The 8,894-nt window shown below is 36.9% G+C and overlaps 1 long non-coding RNA gene across 1 annotated transcript; it reads right to left on the reverse strand.

Annotated features, from left to right (window-relative positions):
* Positions 1 to 1,885: 1,885 nt before the first annotated feature.
* Positions 1,886 to 8,493, reverse strand: LOC110348189 (uncharacterized). Its single transcript, XR_002393180.2, has 2 exons — positions 8,146 to 8,493; positions 1,886 to 3,957 (listed from the first exon to the last, which is right to left on the reverse strand). It is a non-coding gene; the product is annotated as an uncharacterized LOC110348189 (long non-coding RNA).
* Between the last annotated feature and the right edge of the window lie 401 nt (positions 8,494 to 8,894).

The following is an 8,894-nucleotide window of genomic DNA, read 5'->3' on the forward strand; positions in this document are numbered from 1 at the left end:
CTGGCTCCTATGTTTCGTATTCTGCCAAATGCAGTTAGAAGCACCTGAAGGACCTGACCCTATTTCAGAGAAGCCAAATCACTGGGACAAATAAAGGGAATTCTTTGGAAGTAAGAGACAGATGCAGCATTCATTGCCAAATAGAGCAAAGCATTTTAGATGGAACTTGAAAAGAAAGTGCTCATTTCTACAGCATATGTTGCAGTTCTTTCAATAAGCTAAAGAGTGTATGTGGTTTTTAAAGTATTTCATGAGAAAATGACAGCAATAATTAATGGTGATACTTTCAGCTCTCAATTGGACATGCAAAGCAGTTAACATGAATTCTTAGATATAATTTGAAAGTGTAGAAAATACCTTGGTATATACAGTATGGTATTTTGTTATATATATATATATATAAATAAATATATATATATAGTTTCAAGTAATAGGATATGTGAAAATATTAGAAAATAAGATTGTTACATTGTTACAGTATGAGATAAAAAGAAAATGATAGATATATACACTATAATTGCATTAAATATACAGAAAATTAAGACTAATTTAAGACAATGGTTGTAAAATTGGATTTTAAAAAACAACAATTTTCTATTACACAAAAATCCACACTAACTAGATCTGCTGAAAATAAAAAGAGGAAAATATACCATGGACACATCAAACAAAAGAATATTTTAAGGCACTCATCACTAATGATGAAGTGGGACATTTCATTATGAATAAATTATCAATTTAACAATAGAATAATATGATTATTTTAAACGTGGATGCACCTAATGCTACAACTAAAAACACAGAAGAAAAGGTTATATAATTAAAGGAGAAATAGAAACCTTTGCTATAATAGTAACTGACGATAAAAAGAGAAACATTGTTAAGGTACCAGGATTCCAACAGTCACAGAGGTGTCAGCAGCTTGACTTTCTACCTAACTAGAGAATCATAGGTACAAAGAAGCAGAATACATATTCTTTTTCTAGTGTGCTGGCAAAATTTGAGAAAATATATCACATTCTGGGAAGGAAAGCAAACCTCAGCTACACTAAAAGCATTAAAATCATACAGCATATATTTTTGATTTTATGGAATTAACATAGAGATCAATGTCAAAGAGAAACCAAATTTTCTCACTGTATGGAATATAAACCACAAGCCCCTCGAAAACCCTTGAACCAATCAGGGTGTCACAATGACAGGTTGTAGTTTAGCTGAATAGAGATGAAAATGGAAAGTTAAAATTTCTGAGATCTGCTTACAGTCATGTTTTGCAGGAGGAATATTATTTAAGGGTTAGTAGTAGAACAGAAAAAGCCCTAAAAAATCAATAATTTAGATTAAATATTAAAAGCTAATAAAAGAAAAACAAATGAAGCTCCAAGATCATAGAAACATGTAAAAAGAACAAGTAAAATGGAAGAAATAAGAAAAAGATATGTAATGGAAAATAATCTAACAATAAATTACTTTGGTTCTTTAAGACAAGTCAACTTCAGCCAATTCCAGTAATACCGAAGGTAATGAGACAGAAAATACTAGTAATCAGTATCAGAAAAGATTTTTAGTCATTACAAATATTAAACGTGGTTAAAAGATGAAGATGACATTATGAATAACTTTATTTTAAATTTAGACAAAATGGACAAATTCCTTGAAAATCTTAATTTTCTCATTGACTTGTAATCAATAAAAAGAGTTTAAAGAAGTTGGATCAGTAATGAAAAAATTATTCTCACCGTTACAAACACAGAGGAAAGAAATGGAAAATAAGGTAGATATTTTCACAGATAAGACTATTGTCTGTTTGGAAAACCAAAAATAATATGCAAATGTAAAACTTTTAAACATACTGAGTAATTTTACAAGTGTACTAGGAAAAGAGTCAATTTACAAAAACAAAGTTTATTTATGTTAACAGGAAACAACTGTAAAATGGCATCCTTAAAAACAATATGTATAATAGCATAAAAAATGCAACTACTTACGAATAAATCTAATTTACAATTTTCACAACCCCTCCACTTAACACTGCAAAACAGCACTTGGAAAAATTAAAGACCAAAATGGATAAAGGAATGGTACTTACACTCATGAAATTAAAACAGCATTGAATTGCAACATCTCCTTAAATGGATCTATTGATCCAATGCAGTTTCTAATCAATCCAAGTGAGTATGTAAATTGATGAACTTTTTATCAGATATGAAAATGCAAATGACCTACAGTATGAAATGGAATATAGAGGAAGTAAAAAGCCTATACAGAAACCCCACTTCTCAACACTTATTATACCTAAGTTTAATTAGTTGGTTTAATAAACCAAAGTACTTTGATATTGGTGCAAAAAGTAGACAAAGTGAAAGATGAATGAAAGGAATAGAATAAAATGGATACAGAAATAAATTCACAAATATTTGATTTCTTAGATTAAGAGAAAGACTTCATGGTAGTTTAATGAAAGTATTTTCATAAATGGTTCTAGGTGAATTTACTATCCATAGAGAAGAAGAACAGCTATAATCTCATCTTTATGCATGAAAAATAATTGACATAAATTGCGGATTCCAAGCTCCCAAGCTCCAAAAGGAAGCATTAAAAGTACTTTCAAAAATTAGAGAAACTGGGAGTTTTAGTAGGATATCAAAAAGGTATCACCAAACTGCAAACCAACTAAACATCCATCCATTATAGATTGAATATGAAAATTATGATATAGTCACTGGATGAAATTAAATAAACCAGTGGAAAAAATACTAATTCATAAAGAATTTTTCTGCTAATATACTGTATAAATATGTGTATAAAATGTGTATTTAGATATATAAATATATATCTAGATATATATGTGTACAGTTATGTGAATATACATATCTATATTTTTCTGTTTATTTATTTTAAAAGATTATTATTTTGTTTTGTTTTTTCTTTTGCTTTTTGTTCTTAATTTGTAAAATACTTATTAGTCCTTTTTTCCCATACATAATGATTACATTAATCTTGGGGAGTTTACACAGACAGGTACATAACACATCTTAATTTATTTTATTTCCACTTTTCTCATGATCTTTAAATTAGCTTCCTAAGAGAGAACAAAATTTCCCCTTAATTTAAATCCTAGTCCTATCAAGTAAAAGATAATTCAGTTTTAGAATATTAAACCATTGCAAACTATTTCTCTTGCATTTCAATTCCATTAACCAATCACCAACAGTTACTTTGAGAAAAGTTCAGTATTCAGAAAAAAGTAATATTGAGGCCAAAATTAGCTTGCATAACTATTCACTTGTTTTCTTCAAATAATCTTCAGCATTGATATTAATTAATTAATTCAATTCTCCTCAGAAAGTAAAAATTTATCATTAGATCTAAGAGATTGCTTTTAAGAAAAGGTTTAATACAATACCTTACCCAAGGAAAATGTCCCAAGCTACTAGGACTCAAGTTATAGCATAAGAGAATGGAAAGTTAAGCTCTAATTGGAACATTTGTGCTAAACAATATCTCTTATTTATGGACCACTGTTGCATGATACAGGTTTATCTTGCCGTGACTCATAGAATGAGGTAAAAAGTCTGAACTCCTGCGAGTTGTAATCATTGCGCCTCAGTGAGCCACAGAGGAGGGAAAATGTTCACAGCCGGAGGGAACCCTTCTGGGCCTGAAACCACAGGCCTGGCAGTGCTGTTGGTGTGTGCAGAAATCTTCACCTCTCCGTGGTCAGTCAGAGAACACTTGGATTCTTTAATAAAAAGGAATTTAATTTTTATCTTTTAATCTCTCATTTTACAAATGAATAAATGAACCCAGAAATGTTTAAATATAGTTGATGAGTGGTCTATTTCCCAATATGGTGGCCAAGTGAAGATGAAAATGCTCTTTGGAATCACAATGGAATCACGAAACTCCCTTTTCTTTCAAACACATTCCAGAACTGGTGCCATGTGGAGAAATTTCCTAGAAAAATAAAGGTGTTTCAGCTGTGTAAAATAGATGATCATTTCTTCTACAGCTCCCCAGTCCTAAACTGTAGTATTAATCTTGTTACCTATGTCAAGAATGGGGGTGGTCAGAGCCCTCTGGCTCATACTTTAGAAGGCCATTAGAGAGCAGTTCTTTCTGGATTGCAAAATAGGGACAGCCTCTCGATTCTCCAACAATGCACTGCCTTTGTGAGGATTATTTGCACTCGGAAGGGGACAGCCTGGTATGAACAGGAATTGTATGAGCTGCTGGGGGCCGTAGGGATGCACAGAATGATCTCACTTGTGTGCTGCTGACCCAGATAAGTCGGCTACAGAGAGACAGTTCTGCATGGAGCATTGCATGCAAGGCAATTCCTACACAGAATCAGGAAAACAATCCAGGTAGCAGTTGGGGGTCTGTTGTACACGCTCATTTTGTTGTACTTATAACTATAGCTATCAGAGCCATCTATTCAATAAGACATTCATGGAACACTTTAGTTTTATGTGCACATACATTCATTGTCTCCTACACACTGAGATGAAGCATCATTGACAGCATTTGCAAGGCAGCTATCTATGTGCTCGGGTTAAATACTTCACCATAATTGCTGTGGTTTAGAGCCACAGTGTTATCCAAGAGTCGCATGTGGAGGAGGGACCTGCTCAAAGTGGGCAGGTCACCAGGGGTGTGACCTGGAGAGTATTCTTGTCTCCAGGTCCTCCCTTCCCTCTTCTTCCTAGCTGCCATGTATTTATTTATGCATTTAATAGCTTTCTTCTCCCAGGCCTTTCTGTAACCCTATTTCTACCCTGGACCCAGCTGCCCATGGACTGAATACATTGAAACTGTAAGGCAAAACAAACCTCTTCTCTAAATTGTGGTTGGGTATTTTGTCCCAGCCACAAGAAAGTGACTACTACAATAAGTAACTTTAACCAGATTTGTTAAATCAAAATATTTGTATTTTCTTGCAGTTTGCTAATTTTCATTAAAGAATATAAATATCCATTTGTCATCACATTGTCTTTCTAAAGGCAGATCCACACAAGAACGCTAGTTACACTTTGAAAAGTTGCTCGATACATGAGAGAGAGAGATAGAGAGAGACAGAGAGAGAGAGAACACCACCTGTACTGTGAACTCATTTTCTGTCTGCTGTGGAGTTAAGAAAACCTTAAATAAGTCCTTTCCTTGAATACTAAAAACAGCTTCATGCGGGCACTACTGCAATCTCCTTTTGCAATTGAAGAACAGATGTGTGCAGTGTCTGAGGAGGGCCTGGCAGCTGGTGGGGATGTGCTCTGGGTACCACTCACAGCATCAGCCTCCAGGGTCCTGGGTGTTCATCGCCACTTGGCTTTTGACATCTGATTCCACCCCTCATATGGGGGCACTGTGCATCAGACTGATTGCAGCCCTAGGTTTGACATCTACCACCCAACACTGCATTGTGTAGGGCAGAGCATGAGTCTCTAGACTACCTAGCCCCTGTGACTCTCCCATCGCTGTGCCTTCAGGGTTGGCCAAGTCCCTTCTAAAGAATGTGTTTCTTTCCATATCTATTCATGCAGTCTGTTGATTTCATTCCCATGTCACTGAGCTGAGAGCTAGTCAGCCCCTTCAAGTTAATTATGAATGCCTTTCTGCTTTAATACATATAGCTCACATTTTGTCTTTTATATTTTAAAGATCAAGCTTATTTCTAAATTCTTGCTGGCTCCATGTTGTTTACATACTGAATATCTGCTTCGGTTGAGAAGCAACCGAAGAGAGCAGATGTGAAAAATCCCATTATAGTTGAGTCCAAATATCAGCATGGTTTATTGTACTGGGGCCCTTTGCAATAAATTGTTCCATTAACAAAGTAATTAATCTTTATTGTTTTCAGCCTTAATTTTGAACATTATGTTTTAAAAGTTAGAATATAAAGTGTATAAAAGTAAAAGTTAGGCCGGGGATTTAGCTCAGTGGTTCCACCACCTGTCCCGCAAGCGCAAGGACCCAAGTTCAATCCAGGATACCAAAAACAAAGAAAAAAAAAGTAAAAGTTAGAATTTGTATCATGATACATACATCCTAAGTTACCACTCTATAGGTGATCTCATTTATTCTTGTTGCAAATTTCAATAAAGATGCTTATTAATAAAGGTGCTAATGTTTTAATAAAAGTACTTTCATTTTAATTTTACCCATGATGAATGAGGCTCACGTAAGACCTGAGAAATGACGTGTTACCCTTCTAAGACTGGATGATTTGAGGCTAAATCTTGACTCTCCCTCAACTTGCCTTTTTTCTCCATAATATATAATGTGACATTGTTCACAGCACTTAGTAAGGTATGTCTATAAAGTGCTGCCCTGTTACAGTAACACTGGGTGTGGTGCATCCATTACTAAATAGATGGGGATCTCATTAATATCCAGGTCAAGTCAAGTCTATTACCCTAGTAAACAACAGGGAAAGACCGTTCTTTGCTCTTTGGTCTCTGGTCTTTGGGCTACAATACCAAATTGCATTGTGCTATGCTCATGAAGTCCTTTATAAAATGAAACATTTTTGTATTTCAAACACTTAAATTTAGAGGCAATATTAAGTAGTGCTTTGAAAGTTATATATGTTTTAAGTCCCACCATAATTAATCAACCTTGTGATGCATCATTCAACTTGAATTATCCCACTAAGAGGATGACCCAAATTTCTGCCAGTGTTTTCATTAACATTGTTAATGACCATAGCCCCAAGTTTCAACAGAGGATGCTGTCTTGGTGAGCAGTGATTTCATCATGGTCTATCAGAAGTGATTCCAGAAGAAGCTGTGAGATTTTAAGGTCATGCAATGACTCTCTGTATAATCTACTCTTTGTTTTAACTGCAAGCGTTTTGGAAAACATATCATTCTCAACAACACAACCTACTAGTATCTGTCTGGCTTTTCTTGCAATTACAATCCATCCCATGGGACAAGTCCCTGAATCATTCTTGTTGGTGTAAAAACATATAGAGCTGGTATCTTTATGATTATCTAGTGAATGGCATTTACATTCAACAATGCCTACACTTGGAAGTATATTTACTGTTCTTTCCTTTGCTGTTTCTATAAGCATTATTTGGAAAACACTGCATTCATTAGCTTTAAAAATGATCTCTACTAACAGTGATTTAGTGAAAAAAGGTTTCTTCCTTTCTTCACATGCTTTTGGTAATAAATTTGATATATTCTTTAAGAACAAAGGATACAAAATATAGCACTGCAAATAAGGACCAGTAAAGCAGTAAGATATTTTTGAAAACTCATTTGAAGTCCACAAAATTCAAAATCAGACTTAATTAAATGGGATGTATCATTCAGAAAATGAAAGTAATTCAAGGGTATTGCATTATTCAACACATTATACCCTTGCTATTTCTATTGAATGTATCAACTCTAGACTTCCATGAAATTCATGGTGTATATTTGCACCAGTTGCTTTTTAAAAATAACCATTCATCAGCTATTTCAACCAGGCAAAGAAAAATAACACATTTGGGAATATTTCTCTTCTAACTCTCAAGATTCTCACTTTCCCTTTGGAGAATGTCTTTTAAGAGGAGCTATTGAAAGTTTAATGTGGCAAGTATGACTAATCAAAACAGATAGCTTTTCTTCTTTTGGAAAAAAGTACATTATTCTCCTTCGTGAGGACAGAAATGAGCTAGTGCATTCTGGAAGGACGCCCTCTTCCTGAGTCTGAGGACTGGGGGGCTCCTTGCATCTGAGGAGAGCGTGGCCCGAAGGCACTAACCTGAGAGACAGAGGCAGGAAAGGCAGGGCAGAGAGGGAAGCCCTGGGGATGGCACTCTTGACTGAGGAGACCCCAGCCAGGAGGCCCTGCCACCCCAGGCCCTCAGATGGGGCACAGCCGGGCAGCTGCCTGGGGCTAAGGGTTATATTGCCACCCCAGGTCTCCCCAACACAACCCCCACCCCTAAGGGAAAACAAGAGGCCCTCGCCTCCACCACCGCCTCCTTTCCCCAGGGAGACAAAGCTGGAATTGGCAGGGCCGCTGAAGGCCCGGAAAGGGCCCTGAGGTGCATCTGTGGACAGCCTCGCTTCTGCGGAAGTCTCGGTCGGAGAGGACCCCGTGGGCACCCACAGGCAGCACCCACAGGCAGAGGAGGAGGGTTAGGCTTCTCACCTACGGCCACACTCGGCTTCATTTTGGAAAAACAGAGGCCTGTGGCGTTTCTTAAATCTCAGCGCCGGAGCTCTGCAGACTCCCACACGCCCCGCCATGGCCGGCAGCCACTTTGTTTCCTGAGGAGCTGAGCAGGGAGACATCGCGGGACAGAGTGGGGAGACAGGACAGGCAGGGGTTCCGGGTAGGCCGCCGCCTTTCTGAGGACTTGCACAGCGCGCAGAGCTGAGCAGAGCTGCGCTGCTGGGTGTGTCTGTCTGCCAGAGGTTTAGAAATACAAGGCGATTCAGCTTTCGTTTCCAGGGTTTGGTTTAATGCGGGCTGTGTTTTTTTCACAAGTTCATGCCTCTGAGGAGTGTGTGCAGACTGGCAGGCTGTGTGTGGAGGAGGAGCCCTCGCAGGTGTGCCCGGTGACCTTGGATTTCCCAGGGCCCGGGAGGGAAAGGCGGTAATTTACGTCCTTTATAATTTACCCAATTTGGGAAATTTTGTAGCAATACACAAAGTTCTCAAACCGGTGCACATTTCATTGCAATTGTGAAAATGGCCTCTAAGGTTGTTGATATCGTCTCATTTCTACGTTTTTTAATAAATGACTTCAGCTTTATTTTCTTTTTGTGCCAAACTTCACAATCTCAAATTTTAATTTGTCTATTATTTACTTTAAAACTTGATATGCACTTTTGTAAGTATTAAAAACAAAAGCAATGAAATCCGAAGTGGCTGCTCAACTCAGCAACTTAACAAGA

The sequence above is a fragment of the Heterocephalus glaber genome, unplaced genomic scaffold, assembly GCF_053883595.1.
Source record: "Heterocephalus glaber isolate CG9 unplaced genomic scaffold, H.glaber_assembly_v1.0 deba00001610, whole genome shotgun sequence".
Lineage (NCBI taxonomy): Eukaryota > Metazoa > Chordata > Mammalia > Rodentia > Bathyergidae > Heterocephalus > Heterocephalus glaber.